The sequence below is a fragment of the Haliotis rufescens genome, unplaced genomic scaffold, assembly GCF_023055435.1.
Source record: "Haliotis rufescens isolate VD_foot unplaced genomic scaffold, xgHalRufe1.0.p SCAF_12, whole genome shotgun sequence".
NCBI classification, from domain to species: domain Eukaryota; kingdom Metazoa; phylum Mollusca; class Gastropoda; order Lepetellida; family Haliotidae; genus Haliotis; species Haliotis rufescens.
The window spans coordinates 23,167,918-23,195,462 of NW_025963802.1; positions in this window are offsets into that span (position 1 = coordinate 23,167,918).

Consider the following 27,545-nt stretch of genomic DNA (forward strand, 5'->3'; position numbering starts at 1 on the left):
CTGTGTAAATTTCCCAAGCTTCCCTACGGAGCTCCTATGAAAAAGACAACTGGTTAGACTTGACATCATCGTCATGCCGAAATACAACACGTTACACTGTAAAACTTTATTTAAAGGAATCAGGACTTGGACAAAAACTGTCTTTCTTCAAATATAATTTACAATTGCAAATATTCAGTAGAGCAGCCGTCTCATTCCAGATATGAAAATTATACATCTGCCCGCAGAAAATACTGGAAAATCATAATTTTGATTTGGTTTTCGAACAAACAAAATGTGTTCGCGAGACATGTTGTCCTGAAAAAATGCATTGTAAAAAGACCATTGTTCGGCTTATCCTTTGAGAGACAAAACCTTTTACGTCTTCAAGCAGTGACCGCCAAAACAATACACTTTCTGTAACAACAATCACATACAATCGTCGGTCTCAGCACACATTGACACACTGGTACTGACGCACAGACAATTTATATTGAAACCATACTGGTACCCCTGTATTAAAACACTTACGAGGGGGTATCAAAACGTTTTAAGCCTAGCAAATATAGAACTGAAATATTGTCGTAATCGTTTAGTATATTTAAAACAGTCTCCTTGCATAGCAATGCACTGCCTCTTCTCCAGGTCATTTATCCCAGTTTGTAGGACAATTTCCTGGTTTGTCGATCACTGCCAAGCAACCCACACTTGGTCATCGTTAAATCTCTGACCATGCAAGTGGTGAAAACAGGTGATAGTCACTAGGGAAAGATCTGGCGAATGAGTTGGATCCTCATCCCCGGACTTGTTTGAACTGTCCTGACGGAGAACACAACGCCGATAAACTCACGCTATCTGTTCAATATATTGGCATGGATATGGTTTAAACATATTTTTATTTCAAAAGAAATCTGGATCGGTAAACAAGCAAAACTTGCTTATGTAAATACCTCTCCAGGTAAAAACTTTACAACAGCTGGTTATATATCAGATTATATGTAAAATAGTGCTAAACATAAACATACTAAATGCACAAATGAAATATATGAAGCCAATACAAGTGGTGTCTGTGAAATAAGATATAGCAGTTTTCCATTACTACATGCATAAAATTAAGCTACTCGAATCTTTTGCTTTTGACAATGAAATCGTGAACTGATTTAAGAATAGTCATGTTTGTAGAACTGCTAACTGAACTATTGCCATGTAATACCGTTTTTAAATCATACCCATGTGTGTAGAAGTACATAGTGTTTCTGATATTATGGTATTTTTGACAGGTATAGAAACAGTGAATTGCGTCTTCAAAGTGATACCCACAAGTGCAGTCTGATATGTCTGATACATGTCGTCTAAACTTATCAGCGTTTAGGTCACTGCAGCCGAGCCTAAGGCGACAGTGGACAATTTGGCATGATCTATGAGCGTATTTTAGGTCAAAATTATTAATAATTGTATCAGAACGATTAATTAAGGATTTGAATTCTTTTAATGAGCAAGAATTAGTAACTTCATTGGGTAGAGCGTTCCACAGATTAATCGTATCCGGAAGAAATGATTTAGCATAGGTCTGGGTTCTACATTTGATTGTTTGTATGTTAGATCTATTTCTAAGGTTATAATTGCTATTATCAGAGACTGGACTTGGAATGAGATCGTTGAGATATACAGGTGAAATACTGTTTTTCATTTTGTAAAATGTAATCAATTTGAAGCGGTGTCGTCTTTCTTTTAAGGACTGAAAGTTTGTTTCGTTATAAATTTTAACATGACTGGTACCCCGAACCGCCCCACAAATAGTTCTCAATGCGTCCAAATGTAAATTCTCGAGTAACAATGATTGTTCGTTTGTACAGTTGTCCCAAATATGACAGCAGTAGTCGGAGTTTGGTAGGATGAAACATGTGTACATAGTTTCAAGCGTGTTTCTTGTTAGTCTGTATTTAAAGCTCCTTAGGCAGCTGATCATTGGACTGATTTTTCTAATAATTTCGTTAATGTGTATTTTCCATGAACAATCAGATTGAAGTGTAATTCCTAAATGCTTATGACTTTGTACTTCTTCAATAACAGTACTCTCCATGTATAAGTTTGGTCTAAAACCAGAATTGACTTTGCTACTGAATGTTATAGTTTTGGTCTTACCGGGATTGAAACCTACTTGCCATTTTTGGGCCCAGTTTGAGATCTTTACCAAATCATTGTTGATACAATTTGCTTCAGAGATTTGATCATCAATGATGACATATATAGATGTATCGTTTGCGAACAGGCGTATATTACTGGGCATGGATATTTTTGTTACCGTTGTAAATAATCATTTGCTCTCAGGGTCATAGTGATAGATACAGATCTCACCAACTGTCACTAAATTGAAGTCTTGTGTCTTGTGAACGATGCATGTAAACTGAACATGGTAACTTGTCAGGTTTTAATGCTTTTGGGCTTGCTTAATTACAAATGCTTGACCAAAATTAATTTTAAAAAACCGGAAATAGCGTTTAACAGACGCTAAAAAAATCCGCAACTGGGGTTAAAACGGGTCCCCGATGTTGTTTTGTCGTTGTTTTAAGTGTTTAGAAGTCACCTTCTGCCTGAGGTATCTTTCCACTGGCCTGTCCATCTTTGACACCGATGTGTGTGTGAGTAGGGTACACATATAAATTGGGAGTTTTAGTATTGATAAGAATTCTGTTTTGGTGTTGATAAGATTCATTTTTTCGTATTGATATGATTTGATTTTTTTTATTTTGAAAAATTGATATAATGTCTTTAGCTGCTCTGTTTATATGTATTCGAGTAGCTGACCGTCTCTCAGAAATAGAGTTAGTTTGGCCTTCGCTATTGCATCTATTGGCTTTACGAGATCTACAACAGATAGTGGATCTAACTGCAATTCGTGTTTTATCTGGGACATTCCAGTAACAAGTGAGCAATGGATTCAGGTTGATTGCAAGATGGGCATACCTTGTCCTAGTGCATTTTGTGACAGAGTTTAAGGCGCGAGATGGCTGCTTCAACTTTCCTTTCATTTGAGTGGAATTTGGGTTGAATTTTGTATAGCCATCTGCCGAGCTTACTTGCGTCCCATTAGGCTTGGCATTTTTGGGACTGTGGAGTCTTTAATTTTGCTTTTTTTATATGTAGTTTACTGTAGGGAATAGGCTGTACCTCCGCTTTGTCTAGAGCTTGCTTCGCCAGTGTGTCCGCTTTTTCATTTTTCATCCCGGTGTTTGATGCGCTGTGCAATTTCAACTATCGGGCAGGCGCCCAGTCTGCCTGCTTTGGCCTCGGTTTTTGTAATCGCATTACGGCCTTTTTCTGTCTGCTCATCCGTTTCATTACCCTGACCGCAATTTATGTCAACTTATGCCCTGTTAGTAACAACATTCAAAATGCCTTCTGTTGTCTACTCAGGGGATTAAGCCCTGACAGGCATTTATTGTGTGGAATAGGACCCAAACCGCTAATTACGGATTGTTATTTGTTATTTTAATTACTCACAAGGTAATGATAAAAAATCTTTACACACATTCAACAATGTATGCAATGTTGTTATTTTTGTAGGTTCGTTGTGCAGAGTCGCCAGAAACCTATGATTGTGGGTTCGATTCTCGGTTCGCCCCGATTATGTTTCTAGGTTTGTCAGCACCATACCCGTGCTCGTGGGTTTCACCGAAGTGGTAAACGTCTGTGACCTGCATCACTTCGGGCTTTCCTCCCACATTAAGCTGACACGCCGCGATATAACTGGAATACTGTTAAAAGCGGCGTTAAACCCAACCCACTCCCACACTCACTATTTTTGTAGGATTAACAGAAATAGCAACAACAGTGTATGAATGAATGAATTTCTTTATATCCTCCAGAAGTTACATCCGAAGATTAACAAAATCTCTGATATTCTCAGAGCAAATGCATCGTGCTAGTATTTATATAGATGGGTGCATTATTAACACATAAAATATACACACATACACACACACACACACACACACACACACACACACACACACACACACACACACACACACACACACACATACACATATATATATTCGTCATTTACTATGTACACAAGTGAGCACTATTCCGATACAACAGATTAATTTGGGGTATTCTAATACGTTTCTGAAATTTCAGACATATTCACAGAATATTAATGATATGTTTTCCCATGTAAACTGGTTCATAATTCCAGATTGTATGTTTACTGAGCCCCAGAATAGTGCGAGCATATCATTTTCTTCCAGAAGTTCAATTTGTACATAACTTTCGATATCCAGTTTGTCAATGAGGGTGGAGAAGAATCCTTTTCGATCATTTATAAAATATTCACAGTGTAGAAGTACATGTCTGTCATAACAATAGGCACGTCTGCCACATTTAGAACATTCACGTGAAGTAATGGGTCGGGAAGCTATCTTAAGGGAATATTGGATGCAATACCTAAGATGAGGATAAGTTAGTGCTAGTTTCCATAATACATGTAGTTTAAGTTTAGAGTGAACTGACCTGTATCGGACCAGACCGTCTCTCAATGACAGTCTGAGTTTCCCCCTACCTTCTTCATATGAGGATACTGCAGCACATACAATTCTTCTCCATTCTTTTTTACAAGGAAATATTCCAGTACTGATAAAGATCAAAATGACATTTTTAAGGTTCTATTTACAAGCAGTTAATATCATCGTGTCACATATGCTAGTGCTAGTTTTGATATTATGAGCATTGACTAAGGCTAAGAATGCACATGTAATATGTTTCATAGGAGAAAAGCATGAGTTTGTACATAGTCTTCCAAGGAGTAGTAGCCTGCATTGTCTATGTCGCTGCACTGTTCAATCGGTAGCTTTAGGCCACGCCCCCAAAGAGGTTTGCGTTGGAAGCCGATTATGCAGCGTGAGATTTCAGCACTTTCACTTGACCATTTAAATACTTTCTAGGAATATAACGAATTTTTCTCTCTCGGAAAATGACCAGAAGTATCAAGAAAAATTAATATTCGCAACAAAATCGCAATCATTATTTTCAGTGTACTTGCCCTTTAAGATGGTATAAGCGGTGGCAATCCACGTCACGTGACCATCATTTCATCCCATACCATTCTAAGAATTCATCGGAACTAAACCTTTGACACATGTAGATGTTACCGAAGGACTGCTGGCCTTAATGAGAAGTCTGTGGTCTCCTCTAAGCCATGGAGTATACTGCTGACCTTAATGAGAAGTATGTGGTCTCCCCTAACCCATAGAGTATACTGCTGACCTTAATGAGAAGTATGTGGTCTCCCCTAACCCATAGAGTATACTGCTGACCTTAATGAGAAGTCTGTGGTCTCCTCTAACCCATGGAGTATACTGCTGACGTTAATGAGAAGCCTGTGGTCTCCTCTAACCCATGGAATATACTGCTGACCTTAATGAGAAGTCTGTGGTCTCCTCTAACCCATGGAGTATACTGCTGACCTTAATGAGAAGTCTGTGGTCTCCTCTAACCCATGGAGTATACTGCTGACCTTAATGAGAAGTCTGTGGTCTCCTCCAACCCATGGAGTATACTGCTGACCTTAATGAGAAGTCTGTCTGTGGTCTCCCCTAACCCATGGAGTATACTGCTCACCTTAATGAGAAGTCTGTGGTCTCCTCCAACCCATGGAGTATACTGCTGACCTTAATGAGAAGTCTGTGGTCTCCTCTAACCCATGGAGTATACTGCTGACCTTAATGAGAAGTCTGTGGTCTCCTCTAACCCATGGAGTATACTGCAGGTTTTGTTCCGCACTAGGTGGTGGAGTGCTTCAATAGTGTATTTTCTAGTGCTTGTGCTGGGTCGACCAGAGCATGGGGCATCGACCAAACTCTCGCTGCCAAGCTGAAATTCTTTCACCCAATGCTAATTGTGTTATATGATGGGCCCGCCCCCCTAAAAACAGCATGCTACTGTTCATGAATATTCTTTTGCGATTGACGCCGTATTTGATAACTGTTACATATTCAGTTTTGTCCATTTCAGTGCGTGGAGGAATGGGTGCTTGTTTTACGACATACAGAATCTGCTTTTATCTCTCTGTGCTCACTCCTGCATTGTGTTTGATTGCTACACTTGTATAACACAGACTGTAGTTTGACTGTTACACTTGTATTACTGAGACTGCAGTTTGACTTATACACCTGTGTTACACAGACTGTAGTTTGACTGTTACACTTGTATTACACAGACTGTAGTTTGACTGCTACACCTGTGTTGCACAGACTGCAGTTTGACTTATACACCTGCGTGACACAGACTGTAGTTTGACTGTTACACTTATATTACACATACTGTAGTTTGACTGTTACACTTGTATTACACAGACTGTAGTTTGACTGCTACATCTGTGTTGCACAGACTGTAGTTTGACTGCTTCACTTGTATTACACAGACTGTAGTCTGACTGCTTCACTTGTATTACACAGACTGTAGTCTGACTGCTACACTTATATTACACAGACTGTAGTTTGATTGCTATATATGTTTGGTTTCACTGTTACATGTTTGTTACACTGACTGGTTTTACTGCAACATGTTTGTTACACTGACTGGTGTGACTGCTACATGTGTATTACACTGCCTTTGGTTTGACTGTGACGTGTGTACTAACACTGCCTTTGGTTTGACTGTTACATGTGTGTTACACTAACTGCTTTGATTGTTCCACGGGTGCTACATTGACTGGTTAGACACCCCCACGTATGTACATTTGCTGTTTCGACTGTTACATGTGAGTTCCAGTGACTATGGTTTGACTGCTACATGTGTGTTTCACTGACTGGCCTGACTGCTACATATGTGTTACACTGACTATGGTTTGACTGTTACATGTTTGTTACACTTACTATGGTTTGACTGTTACATATGTGTTACACTTACTATAGTTTTACTGTTACATATGTGTTACACTGACTATAGTTTTACTGTTACATATGTGTTACACTGATTATGGTTTGATTGTTACATTTGTGTTACACTGACTATGGTTTGACTGTTACATGTGTGTTACACTGACTATAGTTTTACTGTTACATATGTGTTACACTGATTATGGTTTGATTGTTACATATGTGTTACACTGACTATAGTTTTACTGTTACATATGTGTTACACTGATTATGGTTTGATTGTTACATATGTGTTACACTGACTATGGTTTGACTGTTACATGTGTGTTACACTGACTAAGGTTTGACTGTTACATATGTATTCCACTGACTGGTTTGACTGTTATATATGTGTTCCATTGACTGGTTTGACTGTTACATGTGTGTTACACTGACTGCTTTGATTGTTCCACGTGTGAGTTCCAGTGACTATTGTTTGACTGTTACATGTGTGTTTCACTGACTAGTTTGACTGTTACATGTGAGTTCCAGTGACTATGGTTTGACTGCTACATGTGTGTTCCAGTGACTGGTTTGACTGTGACGTGTGTGTTCCACTGACTGGTTTGACTGTTACATGTATGTTCCACTGACTGGTTTGACTGTTACATGTGTGTTACACTGACTGGTTTGACTGTTACATATGTGTTCCACTGACTGGTTTGACTGTTTCATGTGTGTTACACTGACTGGTTTGACTGTTACATATGTGTTCTACCGACTGGTTTGACTGTTTTATGTGTGTTACACTGACTATGGACTGATTGTTACATGTGTGTTACACCTACTATGGTTTGACTGTTACATATGTGTTACACTGACTATGGTTTGATTGTTACATATGTGTTCCACTGACTGGTTTGATTGTTACATGTGTGTTACACTGACTGGTTTGATTGTTCCACGTGTGCTATATTGACTGGTTAGAATGTTCCTTGTGTGTTGCACTGGCTAGTGTGATTGTTCCACGTGTGTTACATGGACTATTTAGACTGTTCCTTGTGTGTTGCACTGACCGTGGTCTGATCATTGTTGAGAGTGAGAGGGATTTATTCAATATAATATCCTAGCTAGTGCATGCGCTTTGTCCATGTTCATTTTTTTTTTAATCCTTTATTTAATTGTCAGAATACAATTCTGAAGATCCACGTCGCTGTCTTACTATTTCAATGATTTTGATGCTTCAAGCCACCCACGACAAGGGTATAGCTGTATGATACGCTAAGATGCAGGCATATATTCTTTGTACTGGAGTGGGTGCATGCATTCGTCAATGTCTTCATGAAGCTGCCCGTCCAGTCAACCAGTATGTCCGTGTTAGGTCTACAAGTGCACTGTAAACGTGGGGTGCATATTAACGCAACATGTACATAAGCTATAAGTACTGCATGCAGCTCGATCTACGGAATACGATGCATATTGCTATAGGTGCGCTAGTCTGCCTCATTAATTAGTCGCAAACAGATCGTGTCACGTACAAGTGTCATGTGACCTACAACACTTGATTAACACAGGTCATCACTCTCAAACACGCAAGCCTTAGCATACCTCATTTACAGCTGAAACTGCAGTGGTCATGACGATATTGTAGCGGATGATGATGCAGCTAACATGCTGACGGATGCTATCATCATCATCATCATCATCATCATCATCATCATAATCCCTGTCATCACGACAACACTTGTGATAACCTAGTGTCAGTAAACTCATTTCTTATTCCACTTACCTCGGATTCGCCTCTAAGAATTATAAATATGGCAGCTCTGTAATTTTTTTAGTTTTGTTTTGATTGTTTGAATGTTTTTGCTGTTGTTTTGTTTGTTTGCTTGTTGTTATTTTATATATTTTTTTAGGTGTGGGGTGGGTGGGGGAGGGAGGAGAGAAAGCTAGCACTTAATTCAACATGTCTGCAAGCGTGACATCCCATACAGACCAACATATCAAGTGGTTTCACATAACTATCCATTTGATGTTTGATGGACTTAAATTAAACTAAAATATCAGTTGGACAGAACGTGTTGTGTTGTTTTCTGCGGCGTCAGCAGGTATGATTTATCAGGCATTGCAATTTTTATTAGTACCCTCGCTCTACACATCAGTCGCATCTGGAATGAAAAACAACTGGAATATACAACAGCTTGAAAAATGACAACATGCGCCTAATCCTTATCAAAAGAAAAATTCAATGCTGCTCCAATATAAACAACGGCAGATTAATGCGCCACACCTTAGAATGATTGAAGTCAAAAGAAGTGTTGTTAAAATCTATTTAATTTTCTCCGACATTCCTTGACTGCTATCTTGTAGAGGCCGTGAAACATTATCTTTCTCTCACTCTAACAAGAGTAATGTCGAGGAATAAATCATGGACATTTCAAAGTTTCTTCGGTTTGTTTTTTCACGAGGGCGGCCATGCAGAGGCGAAATACTGTACAAAAATGGATGTTTCACTTTAAAAATAAGCCTACGTGTATTCGATAACAACAGTAAATATGTTTTGCACGGCAGAGCACAAGGGCCATACACACAGCAAACAGTCCAGTGTTCCGCATATACACTACTGGCCGCTATAAAGAAGACTATTCACAAATTCCGTCTCTGTCACTTTTGATTTGGACGTGACTAGTTAGTTTGTACGTCATGATTAATTTGTGGGGGTGTTTTTTTGTGTGAGTTTGTGTGTGGTATGTGGTGTGTGTAGGTGTGTCGGTAGGTGTGAGGGTGTAGGTGTGTGATGGCGATGGTAATGGTGGTAGTGATGATGGTGGTGGTGGTGGTGGTGGTGGTGATGTTGTGGTGACAGGAATGATGGTGATGGTGGTGTGATGATGGTGATTGTGATGATGGTGTTGATGGTGATGGTGATGGTGATGGTGATGATGTGATGATGATGGTGATGGTGATGGTGATGATGATGATGGTGGTGATGATGATGATGGTGGTGGTGGTGATGTGATAGTGATGATGGTGATGGTGATGGTGGTGGTGGTGGTGGTGGTAGTGATGTTGTGGTGACAGGAATGATGGTGATGGTGGTGTGTTGATGGTGGTTGTGATGGTGGTGGTGACAGGAATGATGGTGATGGTGGTGTGTTGATGGTGGTTGTGATGGTGGTGGTGATGGTGATGGTGGTGGTGATGTGATGATGATGTTGATGGTGATGATGGTGGTGATGTGATAGTGATGATGGTGGTGATGGTGATGGTGATGGTGATGATAGTGGTGATGATGATGATGATGGTGGTGATGGTGGTGGTGATGTGATGGTGGTGATGGTGATGGTGATGGTGATGATGATGGTGATGATTATGGTGATGGTGATGGTAGTGGTGATGGTGGTGGTGATGGTGGTGGTGATGATGATGGTGATGGTGGTGGTGATGTGATGGTGATGATGGTGATGGTGATGGTGATGGTGATGGTGGTGGTGTTGGTGGTAGTGATGTTGTGGTGACAGGAATGATGGTGATGGTGGTGTGTTGATGGTGGTTGTGATGGTGGTGGTGATGGTGATGGTGGTGGTGATGTGATGATGATGGTGATGGTGATGATGGTGGTGATGATGATGATGATGATGATGGTGGTGGTGATGTGATAGTGATGATGGTGGTGATGGTGATGGTGATGATGATGATGATGATGGTGGTGATGGTGGTGATGGTGATGGTGATGGTGATGGTGATGGTGATGATGGTGGTGATGATGATGGTGGTGATGATGATGGTGGTGATGGTGATGGTGATGGTGATGGTGATGGTGATGATGGTGGTGATGATGATGGTGATGGTGATGGTAGTGGTGATGGTGATGGTGGTGGTGGTGGTGATGATGATGGTGATGGTGATGGTAGTGGTGGTGGTGATTTGATGGTGATGATGGTGATGGTGATGGTGATGGTGGTGATGGTGGTGATGATGATTATGGTGATGGTGGTGGTGATGTGATGTGATGATGGTGATGGTGATGGTTGTGATGATGGCGGTGATGGTGATGATGGTGGTGATGGTGATGGTGATGTGATGGTGATGTTGTCGTGACAGGAATGATGGTGCTGTTGGTGATGGTGGTGATGATGATGATGGCGATGGGGATGGTGGTGATGGTTGCGGTGATGGTGATGATGGTGGTGATGGTGATGTGATGGTGATGATGTAGTGACAGGAATGGTGGTGATGGTGGCGGTGATGGTGATGATGGTGGTGATGGTGATGTGATGGTGACGTTGTCGTGACGGGAATGATGGTGATGGTGGCGATGATGTTGGTGATGGTGGTGATGTGATGGTAATGGTGATTGTGATGGTGGTGATGGTGGTGATGGTGGTGGTGGTGATGTGGTGATGGTGATGGTGATGGTGATGGTGATGGTGATGGGCGTGGTGATGATGATGGTGATGGTGATGGTGATGGTGGTGGTGATTTGATGATGATGATGGTGATGGTGATGGTGGTGATGGTGGTGATGATGGTGATGGTGATGGTGATTTGATGATGATGATGGTGATGATGGTGATGGTGATGGTGGTGGTGATGGTGGTGGTGATTTGATGATGATGATGGTGATGATGGTGATGGTGATGGTGGTGGTGATGGTGGTGGTGATGGTGGTGATGATGGTGATGGTGGTGGTGATGGTGGTGGTGGTAGTGATGGTGGTGGTGGTGGTGGTGATGGTAGTGATGATGGTGATGGTGATGGTGATGGTAGTGGTGGTGGTGATTTGATGATGATGATGGTGATGATGGTGATGGTGATGGTGGTGGTGATGGTGGTGGTGATGGTGGTGATGATGGTGATGGTGGTGGTGATGGTGGTGGTGATGGTGGTGGTGGTAGTGATGGTGGTGGTGGTGGTGGTGATGGTAGTGATGGTGGTGGTGGTGGTGGTGGTGGTGGTGGTGGTGGTGATGTTGTGGTGACAGGAATGATGGTGATGGTGGTGATTGTGGTGATGATGATGATGGCGATGGGGATGGTGGTGATGGTGATGGTGATGTTGTAGTGACAGGGGTGATTGTTGCGGTGATGGTGATGATGGTGGTGATGGTGATGTGATGGTGATGATGTAGTGACAGGAATGGTGGTGATGGTGGCGGTGATGGTGATGATGGTGGTGATGGTGATGGTGATGTGATGGTGATGTTGTCGTGACAGGAATGATGGTGATGGTGGCTATGATGGTGGTGATGGTGGTGATGTGATGGTGGTGATGATGGTGATGATGGTGATGGTGGTGATGGCGGTGATGGTGATGATGTGATGGTGATGGTGATGATGATGATGGTGATGATTGTGATGATGGTGATGGTGATGGTGGTGATGGCGGTGATGGTGATGATGTGATGGTGATGGTGGTGATGGTGATGATGGTGATGATGTGATGGTGATGGTGGTGATGGTGATGGTGGTGATGGCGGTGATGGTGATGATGTGATGGTGATGGTGGTGATGGTGATGGTGGTGATGGTGATGATGGTGGTGATGGCGGTGATGGTGATGATGTGATGGTGATGGTGGTGATGGTGATGATGGTGATGGTGATGATGGTGGTGATGATGTGATGGTGATGGTGATGATGGTGGTGATGGCGGTGATGGTGATGATGTGATGGTGATGATGGTGGTGATGGCGGTGATGGTGATGATGTGATGGTGGTGATGGTGATGGTGGTGATGATGTGATGGTGATGGTGATGATGGTGGTGATGGCGGTGATGGTGATGATGTGATGGTGATGGTGGTGATGGTGGTGATGGTGGTGATGGTGGTGATGATGGTGATGGTGGTGATGATGGTGATGGTGGTGATGGCGGTGATGGTGATGATGTGATGGTGATGGTGATGATGATGATGGTGATGTGATGGTGACGGTGATGGTGATGGTGATGATGGTGATGATTGTGATGATGGTGATGGTGATGGTGGTGGTGATGGCGTTGGTGATGGTGAAGTGATGGGTGCGGGGACATATGCTGGTGATGGTATCGATCCTGTCGTGTTAGTGGAGGTGGCGGTGATGATGATAACGAGTGAGTGAGTGATTATCGTTTAACGCCAGCTAATGATAACGACGACGATAATGCTGAACATGATTTCAAATAATAAAGTACAATGTTTACATCATCCATCTACTTTCAGTGAGCGGTATTTGAGGTCTACTTCGACGACGAACGTCCCTAGGAACAGCAGAAGACATAAATCTTGGCGGAATGACAAGACTGGTAGTCACCCTTCTTAAAACTGTTTCGCCTTTGAAGTAAGAGTTACCTCCCTTTAATGCCGCGTCAGAAGTTTGTTTACAAGCTGGGCATCTGACAATTAAAGCTGTAATTGAGGGCATGTTAGTGTGGTCCCCCGACTTAGGCGGAACATGGAACTTTTGACCCTGGGAGTCAAAAACTACACAGCACCGGTAAAGAATGTCAAGGAGGCGGTAGATCCCCCAAATTCTATTAATTCAATCCACGAATCTATTTAACGTCGAAGATAACATCCAAACGGTGGCGAAAAATCGACTTTTTGTTCAAAGAGGTAGCAAGCATATGTTGACGGAGTCGGTAACTTATCTCCGAAGCTGAGATTTGAGGAATTTGATCTGTATTCTAAGCAGGCTCAATTTGTCGACTTTTTTCTTTCTTCGAGCTATCTTAGAATTAACAATGTTTATTTTTTCCGGCACACGATATACTTATCTCCTCTGCCTAGATGCACACGTCAGTGGCAGACATTGAACAGGCTGACTTCTAAGCATGTTTCTCAAATCTCAAAGACGTATGTTATCTTCACGGAAGCTGAATATGGTATCATATCTCTGTCTTATATATACATATCTCTTAATAGATATCCTTCAGACGAGCAGGCATTGTAGGATACCTGATACTGGCAATGAATACGAGTCCGCGATACCGGATTATGAATGATTCCGTCGCTTCAGTCAAGGTTTTAATTTATATTCTTCTTGCTCATCAACTCGAAGCTGGTAAAGTTTACTGGACCGAATTATGTAACAGACATGGATTGTGTTTCAGTATATCTGCTAATTTCTCACCTGGCTATGCTGAGGGTAAACACCTCAAACTGAACAAACAAGTATCGATGCGACAAAATATATTAAAAATACGTAAAAACACAAGAGCGTTAAATCACATTTTTAACAGAATTGTCCTATAGTTTCTACTCGGAATTGCTAATGTCCACATCGTGAATATATCAACCAGCGAAAAAACGCTTATATTTCGTTTCCGTTTTAACCATTGTTTATCAAGTGATAAGGGATATAGGTTGTTATTTCTATGTTAAAAAGAGAACCGACAAGGTATCACACCCAATAACACGGCTGTCAGACTTCTCCTGTCAGGACCTTTACATTGTATGTTTAATACCAGCACATTACATAATAACCTTTTTGTACATTATTCACAATTTATTTCTAACTATTTCAAAGAAAAATCGATAATTATATTATGTGTTGACTATTGTTGTTATTAATGAACTAGGGCGCTCTACTGTCATAAATAATGGACAATATCTGCCGAGAATACTGAAGAATGTCACTCTCAGAATCTGAATTTCAACCAAACGAAGTTGGCATTTTCATTGTTTCTCTGGAGAATGTTCGGCCAGTGTCAGAAACACAGATCCCCGCCATTTCGCCTGGCGACTTCCACGTTTCTTCCACTTACCTAAACTCAGCAGAGTAATAAATCCATTTAATTTCACATATCAAAATTTATTTCAAATAAACATTACCATCTGCTGTTAATCCCAGTTCGTTTTGTAGTAGAGATCACTACAAAGTGATTCCTGAATAAAAATGTCACAGGACCTTATCACGACCATAAGTAGTAACACTGGGCGACCTAAAATAGTGCTTTAATGGCTCCTTTGGGCGATTATTCCGCAATCTAAAACACCAAATCGCGTACGAGCATCGTTAATAATAGCTGCAGCCCTCTCTCAACACATCTATTACCGTATTTACAAAACATTAACGGTTTGCTATTTTCTCCAATCGCTGTAGTTCCCGCCACCAACATGGCACAACCAAGACAGACGACCAAAATTATAAACAGTCGATAACTCGTTATAACGAGGACAGGCTGGACAGTATACGACCTGTTAAATCTGGAGCCGAAAATAAGAAATTATCACAATGAAGCCGAAACAAATATTTTCAAGTGATAAGGTGAAACGATCTGTTTTTATAAGCAATCTGCGTTATAACGAGGTGGTGGCGTAACGATGATTTTTGTCCGTGCTCCTCGGACTTTCGTTTCTTACGCAAAAGCAGAAATTGCACAGACATGTCCGATCTACGCAGGTTTACATCACGTCGGGGTGTTCCTTACAATTGCTGATATGAAAGAATCCAGAACGCCAGTCGGCGTCCGTCCCGGCGCCAAGGGAGAGATGGTGGTGGCAATGGCGACGGTTAGGGTACCGATGTGACACCATGTACAAATGGAGGTGCGTTGTTTCAACAAAAAGTTCAATTGAGACTTAGTCTACACACTTGGAAACCAAACGTTTAGGTTTCTTTCAAGCCATAATTTGAGCCATGGTAACTGAGAGAGTTTCTTTAATTTGATTGAAAGTGTGAAAATAACGGGGAAAGGCGCTGCCTTATTTACAGAAATAAATCTTATAAAAACTGACTTAAACACTGTTCGCCTGTGGATTTTTGGAAACATTTCTTGGTTAATGATCCAAATAAATGATCGATTCCTTACGCGCAAATGACGCCGTATATTTCTGGTTTACATATTCACATGTTTTCAATCAAGATTTTATAGTTTCATGGTTTGATCTGCAGCTATAGAAACAACAAAATAATATGCTTAAAATATGGTTAAAATGTACAAAAACTTCTCAGATACCGTCATTCTTTTTCTTATAGAGAATAAGTAGCGTTAGGACGCATACAGTACTCGGTCCGCTAGCTGAACTAAAGACAAAACAAGAACAGCATATCATGATCCGAAAGCCACCAGTCTTGAAACGAGTTGAACCGAAATATGTTTTTGAAGAATTGAGTTGAACCGAAATATGTTTTTGCAGAATTTAACACTATGCGCGTTTATAGACATAATGGACAAGTGATTGGAATGTTACTTCTTAAACAATGCCAGATGAATTGCAGCATTTCGTTGTGCGACAGTCCACTCGTATCTCAATAATGTATGGTCACGAATTCTGGAGCCTACTCTAATCATAGCTGGATATCACGTTTTTTAAGGATTGCACGTGCAGCACACATCTTAGAAAGTGCTCACTTCCGAAGAAATATCCATTTTCCTGGCGACAAACATCACTGGGATTTCATCAACAGGTTATAATCAGGTAAGGGTCGCATGCAGCTGACTGCGAGCGGCATACTTAGCAGTTTAGTTTATCGCTAACAAAATGGATATCTCTTAAAGACCGCACTTTGCAATTTTCCTCATTACTGTAAGTAAAATTCCTTATCTCCGGAATGGCTTGTTTTCACTTAATAAATATTAGAGCACACGCAGCTCTCTCAGTTAATAATCGTGATTCTATTTGAAGTGATGAGGACAATAGTGCAATATGCCTACAGTCAGTATATCCACCCGTCTTCTTCGCGTATGAGCCAGTCCAATAATACACGTAAAAAAAGACGTCGATAGTTAAAATAGGAAATGTACATAATTGATATATTTGTGGTTCTTCTGAGATTACTTTTCATTCCAAGTTTATCTCTTTGGAAGGTTTTAATTACCCTAGTCTGCCCATAAAAAAGTATATTATGTGTCACATGAATTATCACAACGTGGTGCTAAATACCATGATCTGACCAATTTACCAACCCTTTAGAAAAAGCTTTTAAATGACCTCATCATCGAAATCCAAATCTGTAAAATAAGTACATATCATCCGTCGCTTGTCACACTTTCACCGCCATACCAGTTTAAGAATAAATAGACATTTGAATATATGTTTTACCCTGTAAACATATTCCTTACTGTAAACTAAACACTGTGTGCAGATTCATTACGTTGAGGGTTTGTCAGCCATAATAACCAAACACTGTTTATCGCCTTGTCATCCGACGAAGAGAAATGTCATACGTGTGTCAATATAACTGTCCGATGACGTATACCAGGTGTTTCAGTGTTATTTTAGAACAGCAGAAAGATCCATTCGTCACCACTCGCACCTTTCCGTAGCCTGCAAGAAGACTCGTCCCCCTATCGATGAATGTTATGTGCGAAAATACGACAAACCAATCAGAATGCGCGTATGATTTCAAGTTCTTCGTCAAAGAATCCCTCAGAAATACTTTTTGATTTTACATGTCTTGCATCTAAAAATATACCCAAGGCACAGTTAAATGTGTTCAGTTATACTGTATAATTCCGCACGTCCCAATGTGCTTTTAATTTGCATCTGAAATATATATAATACATGGGGAAATAATATGTGAACCATTACGCAACGAGTTGACAATTGTTTTAGGTATGCCCGTTTGCGCTAAGACGGAACCCGGTAACAAAAATTGGCCATGAGAGGGGCACGAGTCGCTATTCGGCTTGTCCCGGAATAACACGAGTTGGACACGAATGCAGAAAGATCGAATGTCGAAACGACTGCTTGGGCAGCGCTTATGTACACTGGGATTTCTCCATTCTATGGGGAGGATGACCTGAGCTTCCTGGGGGCCTAGGTTAGAATAGTTTCTCACATTCTCCGGGCGACTACCTTGTTTTCGGTGGTCGGAGTCAGTGAGTTGATACACTGCGCGTCATCCTACCCCGACGGATTGTAATGTTGCTCATAATTTTAACCATTGGTTTGTCTGGTACAGATTCGATTATTTACTGGCCGTCGTGATATAGCTGGAATGGTGCGGCGAAAGTGAGTGCGGCGAAAAAGAACAACCAAACAGACAATTCGAAATTCCCTGTATCCGCATGTTTGGTTATGCAGTAAATACGTAGCTAACGCTACGCTTTCCTCCTTTCATATATTTCATGAAAATATAGTTTGGAGTCAAATTTGCAATAACAAGGATTAGATAAATAGTGTTGCAGGTGTCGATCACTGACCCCTCCTCCCGATACAGTATGGTAAGATTGGAACGCCGTGACAAACAGTCTCAACCACCGGACTTCTGGCCTGTTTTCTTTGGAAATGATGTGATTTTCCCAGATAGAGCCAGGAATCCTAACTTGAATTGACACACGACTAATTGGACATTTCCTCGATAATACATAGATATAATCTATTGCTTCAATGCCTATGTAGTTGTGGTATGTTTCTGTGTTACAGCGAATATCTAGTTCCGCATAACAGGGATATATTTGTCATAAACTTCCCGGTAGTAGCCAGCGGCGCCTCTGGTCAAGGACATTTAATCTGTATTCACCCCTTGTTACCAAGCGACTGACAGGATGGGATGGTCAGGCTCACTGACTTGGTTGATGCATGTCATCGTATCCCAATTGCGTAGATCGATGCTCATGACCTCAATCACTGATTGTCTTGTCCAGACTCGATTATTTACAGACTGCCGTCATATAGCTGCAATATGTCTGTGTGGGGAATCGAACCCGGGCCTTCGGCGTTACGAGCGAGCGCTTTAACGGCTAGGCTACCCCACCAAGTCAGCGCGGCTGACCACCCGATGCCGTTAGTCGCCTCTTACGGCAAGCATGGGTTGATGAAGACCTATTCTAACCCGGATCATCACGGGTCCTGCCAATGAGGCTGGGTATTTGTTAAATGGACTCTCCACATACAATCTACGTAACGTTAAGCAAGAAACTGACTGTGTTTTGACCAAGTGAATATTTTAAGTTAATGATAAACATCCTTTGTATCTTACTGATTGATCAAAATAAATAAACTATAACGAACATAAAAGAAGTCTGTCCAGCCGACGAATTAAAAAATAGGAAATATTACTCTTTAAGTAATTATGTAAAAAAGCTGGATTGACAGACATCTTCAAATCGAAATTGAAAGAGGCAACTGCAGTATTCAGAAACAAAACTTAGTCTATTTTTATTCAAACATATAGCCTAGCTAGTTTAGATGTTTAGTCAAAGATGAACGAGAGAAATGCGAACCCGTTCGTTCGATATTATCTTAACCAAGCTAAAATTTGATGTTCCTCTTCTTGGAGTTTACTGCTTAAAGCAACTCGACTCCAGTGTCTCAAATATCGATTCCCTTTGATATTATGCCAGTTCGTCACCCCCTGACAACTTCAGTCACGAGTTTTCATGTTCTAAATGGGGCGCCTAATGCCCCCCTAGTGTTACGTAACCCTCCTGTACTTGCACTGCTTCCACTCCCAGCCCTCGTGTTCAAATAACGCAAATCTCCGGAATATGCGTACTCTGTACGCAAAACATCCCCATACAACATTCCGGATCCGTTTTAAATAAAGAATGATCACACGTTGATCCTAAATTTCAGTCACCCTTTCTAACACCTTTGACAAAGGCGATTATTATAATCGGGAACACCTTCGGGCCGACGATAAGCGTCAGTTGGTCGTGACGGAAGGGGACGACGTAGCAGATAGATTTACAACAAGAAAATTAATTGAATTTCACGAAGATTGGGTAAGTTAGTTGCTGGTTCCATTCCTCAACTGTCTATCAATTATTGTGATGATGTTGGAAGAAGCAACTTTGGGGAAGGGTGTGGGGGTGTGGGTGTGGGGTGAGGTGGGGGGTGGGGGGTGGGGTGGGGGGGGGGGGGGGGGTGGGGGTCAACACGAGTGCTGACTACTATCTAACTTTGATACGGAGATCCATTTGGTTTTTACTTTTTATTTTGTAGATATATATTGCCAAATAAGATAACTTAATTTCTGAGACTAAATGTTGGTCTAACAAAACATCAAATTATTTAGATAAAGTATATAGTCTTTTTCATTGTGAAACTGCCCAAACTGCCCGACCTTTTAAAATCAGGGAAGTAAGAGAAATCAGAAAGACAAAAACAACAATACTTCATTGGGTTATAGACGCAATATTTAGAAACCAGGCAATATCAACAATAAAACAGGTAACTCAATAAAACTTTCAGGTGAAAGGACTGTTGGATTGCACTCTCTATATATAGAACGCACATACCATCCGAGCGCGTGAAACCGTCGATGAGAGGAGAGACCTCCCTCCCGCTTGCCACCACCCACAGATTGTAACAGCCAGCCGTACACAAACAAGTTCGACCTTGTGGTGGCAAGTGGTCCTGTGCAAAGCGCTCAGGTCACAAATCAGGTAAAGTTAAACAACGTTGGTCGCGGAGAGTCACTGGATGGGTGACCGCGTCCGGCGGCTTGGCTCCTGAGAGTTTCTACGGCTTTGGTCCTGCCCTACCCCAGCCGCACACAATCGACATTCTGTGCCACCCAGCCGCAGACACAAGTCCGTCGTGTTATGGCAATGGATGTTTTAAACAATCTTCAAAGATATTTCTAAAATCTGTATTTCTTCACTCTTTCCTCACATTAAGCCGTGATTATAGATGGAATATTGTTCGAAGCGGCGTTATCTTTAACTCGTTATGCATTGTGTTTAGAATTGTACGTCCACTGAGAATATGTTGTTAGAATTGTACGTCCACTGAGAATATGTTGTTAGAATTGTACGTCCACTGAGAATATGTTGTTAGAATTGTACGTCCACTGAGAATATGTTGTTAGAATTGTACGTCCACTGAGAATATGTTGTTAGAATTGTACGTCCACTGAGAATATGTTGTTAGAATTGTACGTCCACTGAGAATATGTTGTTAGAATTGTACGTCCACTGAGAATATGTTGTTAGAATTGTACGTCCACTGAGAATATGTTGTTAGAATTGTACGTCCACTGAGAATATGTTGTTAGAATTGTACGTCCACTGAGAATATGTTGTTAGAATTGTACGTCCACTGAGAATATGTTGTTAGAATTGTACGTCCACTGAGAATATGTTGTTAGAATTGTACGTCCACTGAGAATATGTGTTAGAATTGTACGTCCACTGAGAATATGTTGTTAGAATTGTACGTCCACTGAGAATATGTTGTTAGAATTGTACGTCCACTGAGAATATGTGTTAGAATTGTACGTCCACTGAGAATATGTTGTTAGAATTGTACGTCCACTGAGAATATGTTGTTAGAATTGTACGTCCACTGAGAATATGTTGTTAGAATTGTACGTCCACTGAGAATATGTGTTAGAATTGTACGTCCACTGAGAATATGTTGTTAGAATTGTACGTCCACTGAGAATATGTTGTTAGAATTGTACGTCCACTGAGAATATGTTGTTAGAACTTCTGGTAATCCTGGATAAGTTGAAACAACTCACAAAACGCGTTTGAGGTGTACATAATTGGTTTGTAACTGGTAAAGATGTCGTACACATGTTTATTAGAGGTCGATAACATAATTCTATACAAGTCGAAGTTAATTACAAATTAACATGTCAAGGCTAGGCAAGCTCGGCCAAAACATAAATTCTCAGGCTTGATAATTGGCCTATAATGTCATGAATTACACTGAGTAAGAATTACAAATATATCTGAAGCATTGTCAAATGTTAGCTTTGCCACTGGTCTGTCTGTATCAAAGGCGAGAGTTGTTTCATTAGCCCACGTAAGTCGCGAAATCGTCAAAGAGTCATCGGGTCCCTCACATGAGCAGGTACTATAGAACAGGACAGGACACGCACGTATCCATCATACTAGTCGTCGCTGACCACCCGCTACCCCTTTCTTCACAATGGTACCCGCCAATGGGCGGACCTCATACATAGTCATACAGGGTTAATTGTCAGGTCATAGCTCAACTTATCCTGGCTTACCAGTATCATATTGTATCATTGTTTATGCAGTGGCACCCCATGTACTTGAATCCTGGGACCCCAAACATATAGAAAGCGTTCATGATCAGTTTCTCTCTCCCACCCCGGTCAAAGAGAGTCCCCCTCACATGATCGATCTCTCTCCCACCCTGGCCATAGGGAGTCCCTCCTCACATGGACCCTTGAAGATTCCGGGGTGGAATAGGTCTTCAGCAACCCATTATTGCCGTAAAAGGTGACTATGCTTGTCGTAAAAGGCGACTAACGGGATCGGGTGGTCAGGCTCGCTGACTTGGTTGATGCATGTCATCGATCCCAATTGCGTGGATCGATGCTCGTGGTTTCAATCACTGGATTGTCTGGTCCAGACACGATTATTTACAGACCGCCGTCATATAGCTGGAATATTGCTGAGTGCGGCGTTAAACAAAAAAACAACCAACCCTCCTCACATGATCAGAGTCTCTCTCCCTCCCCGGTCAAAGACGGTCTTCCTTACGCGATCAGTCTCTCTCACCTCCTCGGTCAAAGACGGCCCTCCTCACGTGATCAGTCTCTCTCTCCCTCCTCGGTCAAAGACGGCCCTCCTCACATGATCAGTCTCTCTCACCCATCCCGGTCTTAGACGGCCCTCCTCACGTGATCAGTCTCTCCCACCCCGACTAAAGACGGCCCTCCTCACATGATCAGTCTCTCTCTCCCAGCCCGGTCAAAGACGGCCCACCTCACATGATCAGTCTCTCTCACCCGCCCCGGTCAAAGACGGCCCTCCTCACGTGATCAGTCTCTCTCACCCACCCCGTTCAAAGAGAGTCCCTCATCACATGATCAGTCTCTCTCTCTCTCCCTCCTCGGTTAAAGAGAGTCCCCTCTCACATGATCAGTCTCTCTTACCCATCCTGATCAAAGACGGCCCTCCTCACATGATCAGTCTCTCTCTCCCTCCTCTGTCAAAGAGAGTCCCCTCATCACATCATCAGTCTCTCTCTCCCACCCCGGTCAAAGACGGCCCGCCTCACATGATCAGTCTCTCTCTCTCTCCCTCCTCGGTTAAAGAGAGTCCCTTCTCGCATGATCAGTCTCTCTCACCCACCCAGATTAAAGACGGCCCTCCTCACATGATCATTCTCTCTCTCACCACCCCGACCAAAGACGGCCCTCCTCACGTGATCAGTCTCTCTCACCCACCCCGATTAAAGACGGCCCTCCTCACATGATCATTCTCTCTCTCCCACCCCGACCAAAGACGGCCCTCCTCACGTGATCAGTCTCTCTCTCCCACCCCGACCAAAGACGGCCTTCCTCACATGATCAGTCTCTCTCACCCACCCCGACCAAAGACGGCCCTCCTCATACGATCAGTCTCTCTCTCCCTCAGCTAGGTCAAAAACGGCCCTCCTCACGTGATCAGTCTCTCTCACCTACCCCGGTCAAAGACGGCCCTCCCCACATGATCAGTCTCTCACCCTCCTCGGTCAAAGAGAGTCCCTCATCACATGATCAGTCTCTCACCCTCCTCGGTCAAAGGCGGCCCTCCTCACATGATCAGTCTCTCTCACCCACCCCGGTCAAAGACGGCCCTCCTCACATGATCAGTCTCTCTCTCCCTCCCCGTTCAAAGAGAGTCCCTCATCACATGATCAGTCTCTCTCACCCACCCCGGTCAAAGACGGCCATCCTCACATGATCAGTCTATCTCACCCACCCCGGTCAAAGACGGCCCTCCTCACATGATCAGTCTCTCCCTCCTCGGTCAAAGAGAGTCCCCTCTCACATAATCAGTCTCGCTCACCCAGCCCGGCCAAATACGGCCCTCCTCGCGTGATCAGTCTCTCTCTCCCCCCTCGGTCAAAGAGAGTCCCCTCTCACATGATCAGTCTCTCTCTCCCCCAGCTAGGTCAAAGATGGCCATCCTCACATGATCAGTCTCTCTCACCCACCCCGGTCAAAGACGGCCCTCCTCACGTGATCAGTCTCTCTCTCCCAACCCGGTCAAAGACGGCCCTCCTCACGTGATCAGTCTCTCTAACCAACCCCGGTCAAAGACGGCCCTCCTCACATGACCAGTCTCTCCCTCCTCGGTCAAAGAGAGTCCCCTCTCACATGATCAGTCTCTCTTACCCACCCTGATCAAAGACGGCCCTCCTCACGTGATCAGTCTCTCTCTCCCAACCCGGTCAAAGACGGCCCTCCTCACGTGATCAGTCTCTCTAACCAACCCCGGTCAAAGACGGCCCTCCTCACATGACCAGTCTCTCCCTCCTCGGTCAAAGAGAGTCCCCTCTCACATGATCAGCCTCTCTTACCCACCCTGATCAAAGACGGCCCTCCTCACATGATCAGTCTCTCTCTCCCTCCTCTGTTAAAGAGAGTCCCCTCTCACATGATCAGTCTCTCTTACCCACCCTGATCAAAGACGGCCCTCCTCACATGATCAGTCTCTCTCTCCCTCCTCTGTTAAAGAGAGTCCCCTCTCACATGATCAGTCTCTCTCTCCCACCCCGGTCAAAGACGGCCCTCCTCACATGATCAGTCTCTCTCTCTCTCCCTCCTCGGTTAAAGAGAGTCCCCTCTCACATGATCAGTCTCTTTCTCCCACCCCGGTCAAAGACGGCCCTCCTCACATGATCATTCTCTCTCTCCCTGCTCGGTCAAAGAGAGTCCCTCCTCACATGTACACTCACTATCTCACTCTCTCTCTCTCCTACCCCAGACAAAAAGCGCCACCCCGGTCTCAGCGAGTCCCTGCCCTCGTGATCAGTCTCTCTCTCCCACCCCGGTCAAAGCGAGCTCACCCTCTCATGATCAGTATCGTTCTCTCATACCGGTCAAAGAGAGTCCCCCAAAGTCTATGTGGGTCAGTTCTTCTTTCTCCGCGGCCGGTCTCACGCCAGTATCAATTAGACTGAGGAACACTGTCGGCCCGACGGAAGGCTGTCTGGCCTGGATACTGCCGCGAACTTCTGGGTCTCGCTCCCAGTAATTAGCATCGCGAACTACAGAGCCGCAGAAAATAATGTATCAACTCCTTCCGCGGATTAGGAATGTTATTAAAATATATTGTATTTTTTCCCTGAGATACAGTTGAAGGCTGAATTCCAGTCTATTACAATAAGCAAGCTCAGGCTAGATTTGAAATCGACATTACAGAAGCAGACTTGGTGTGGTTTTATGATATATTTTATTTGAACGTTTTTACAGACTTTGACTGAAGTTTGTATTTGCTCGTTCGCTCACTCATTTACTTCTCCCTTCCTCCCTCCGTGTAATATCTACCACGCAGTCGTTAGTTAGTTACCTTATACGTCCATCTATTGTTTATTTATATTTCTTTATCAATTTGTTTTATCAATGATTTTATATATTTACTTTAACGATTCATTAAGACAATCTTTTTCATTTGTATATTACATATATTAAGTGCATCCTTTCCGACACATTCAACTTCTAAACGATTTTCTAGATATCTAAATAGCTACATAAATGTATGATTCATAAAGAAACTCGGTTTAATCTCCAATCTCCAATCTCCACCTACACTTCATATTCCGTTTTGCATTAATATCCGAGGTACAAAGACTTCAATACGCCAAGAGTAGATATGTAGCAAGTATTCAATTGGTTATATGAATACTTAAAAGCGCATCTCCTTGCTAATATCCGTGTTGATGTTGTCTTAAGTATTATATTTAAACGCCATATTGGAAACTTAAGAGCGTTTTAAGCTGTCTCCTTCACAGCAACGCACGGCGCAACACACGGTGCTTCAGACACTTGACAATACGGCTTCCGAGAAACTATCTGTAACATCTTCTCACTTGACGAGATACGCTCAGTCTGACTATATCTCCACCGAGGGAGCATGTGACATGAGACTGTTCACTGTGGGAGCGCTACTGAACACTGATCTCTGCTATGTGCTCACAAATCAGTAACTGGGTACCCGGTAGGATGTTGTAGTAATTTGACAGTCACTTCCCAGCGTTCATCGAAAGTTGTATAGAAAGTTGTATTCTCGTCATGGAGAAGAGATTGTTTTAAGAAATACAATTTGTAGGCAATTCTAACAGAATGAATCGCTTTCTCCTCGACATTTCTTAATAATATAACAATACCCGAGAACTATTCAGTTTGTCTCAGTGACGTTGCTGCTATTAGATAGGTCAGTACCGGTGTCACCAAGACACATCGATCACTTGACTTAATATTAATATAGATAAGAGAGTGTAAGTATAATTATACGGCGCGGGACACAAGAAATAGTTGGCGTCAGACATCAGTACCCATGTCGGCAATCGAACCCGAGCCCTCGACGTGACTAGCAAACGCTTTACCCACATCGTTACCCCACCGCCCCTTAATATAAAGAAATGATAAATATATACGAAGTATTGTAGATATTAGACAAATGTCGTGTTTTCATGACTACAAAATCCACCGTTAGTTTAACTGTAATTGATCTTCCACAAGTAATGAGAATTTCGTGTGTGGAGAAAAAGTTGCACATACTTTAAAGATGCGTTTTTTTATGTTTGCTTTTGCCATCAGTGACCGGCTTTGGGGTGTATCAAATAGTGCTTTAAACATTTCTATAAGATGACGTGTATTGGCTAACCAGCTGCCAGGAAGCTAGTGCAGGCTACAGCAGTTTCAGAAGTCGGGGTACGTTTAAGCATCTGCGGGTTTGTAGCAAGAAACATGTAGGCCCTATCAACTAAGTTGATTTTTCGATAATATGTTATTGGTTAAAGTTTCACGATAGTGAAAATACGATATTATACGTACCTATAAGATGCTGATCAGTCAGTTTCATCCCGATACTGTTCTCTCAGCCCCAGCAGCCCCAAACATCCCCTTCCTGCGTGCATCCTTGTTTGTAGGATATCACGTAATATCATTCTCAGAGGGCAACAGGATGCTGATGTGGACGGTATTAGCTATTACAGCCTTTGGACCCGTGAAGATCCGGGTTAGAATAGGTCTTCTGCAACCCATGCCTACCGTAAAAGGCAACTATGCTTGTCGTAAGAGGCGACAAACGGGATTGGGTGGTCACGCACGCTGACTTGGTTGATGCATGTCATCGTATCCCAATTACGTGGGTCGATGCTCATGATGTCAATTACTAGATTGCCTGGTCCAGACTCGATTATTTACAGACTGCCGTCATATAGTTGGAATATTGCTGAGTGCGGCGTTTAACAACAAACAAACAATGCAAGTGCCCCAAACCGAAAAATTCTTAATTTGGATTTGTCAGCTTCGTGAAAATAATTCGATATTGACAAAAATATTACACTCTATTTGTTGCCAAATAATATTCCTGAAACAGTATAAATTATTTTGGGACTGAGTAGAAATGATGCCCTTGACCCGTGACGTGTACCAAGATTGTCCATGATGAGGTCCACAGAACCATGTGTTGCGTTGCGTTGCGTTGAGTTGCGTTGCGTTGCGTTGCGTTGTAATACTTGTAATACCTGTTTTCTTGTACGTTCGTTTGCAAACCCGGATAATTTCGTTGCTACATTATAAATATTAGGTGACAAAACGATTATTCCTTTAATATTATGTCATGCTATGATGACAAACAACTGAGCAGTTTTGTTTGTTGTGTAACGCAACACTCATCTATATTCAAGCTATATGACGGAGGTGTGTAAATAATCGAGTCTAGACCAGACAATCCAGTGATTGATATCACGAGCATTGATCCACGCAATTGGGATACGATGGCATGCATCAAGTAAGTCAACGAGCCTGACCACCCGATCCCGTTTGTCGCCTCTTACGACAACCATAGTGCCTTTTACGACAA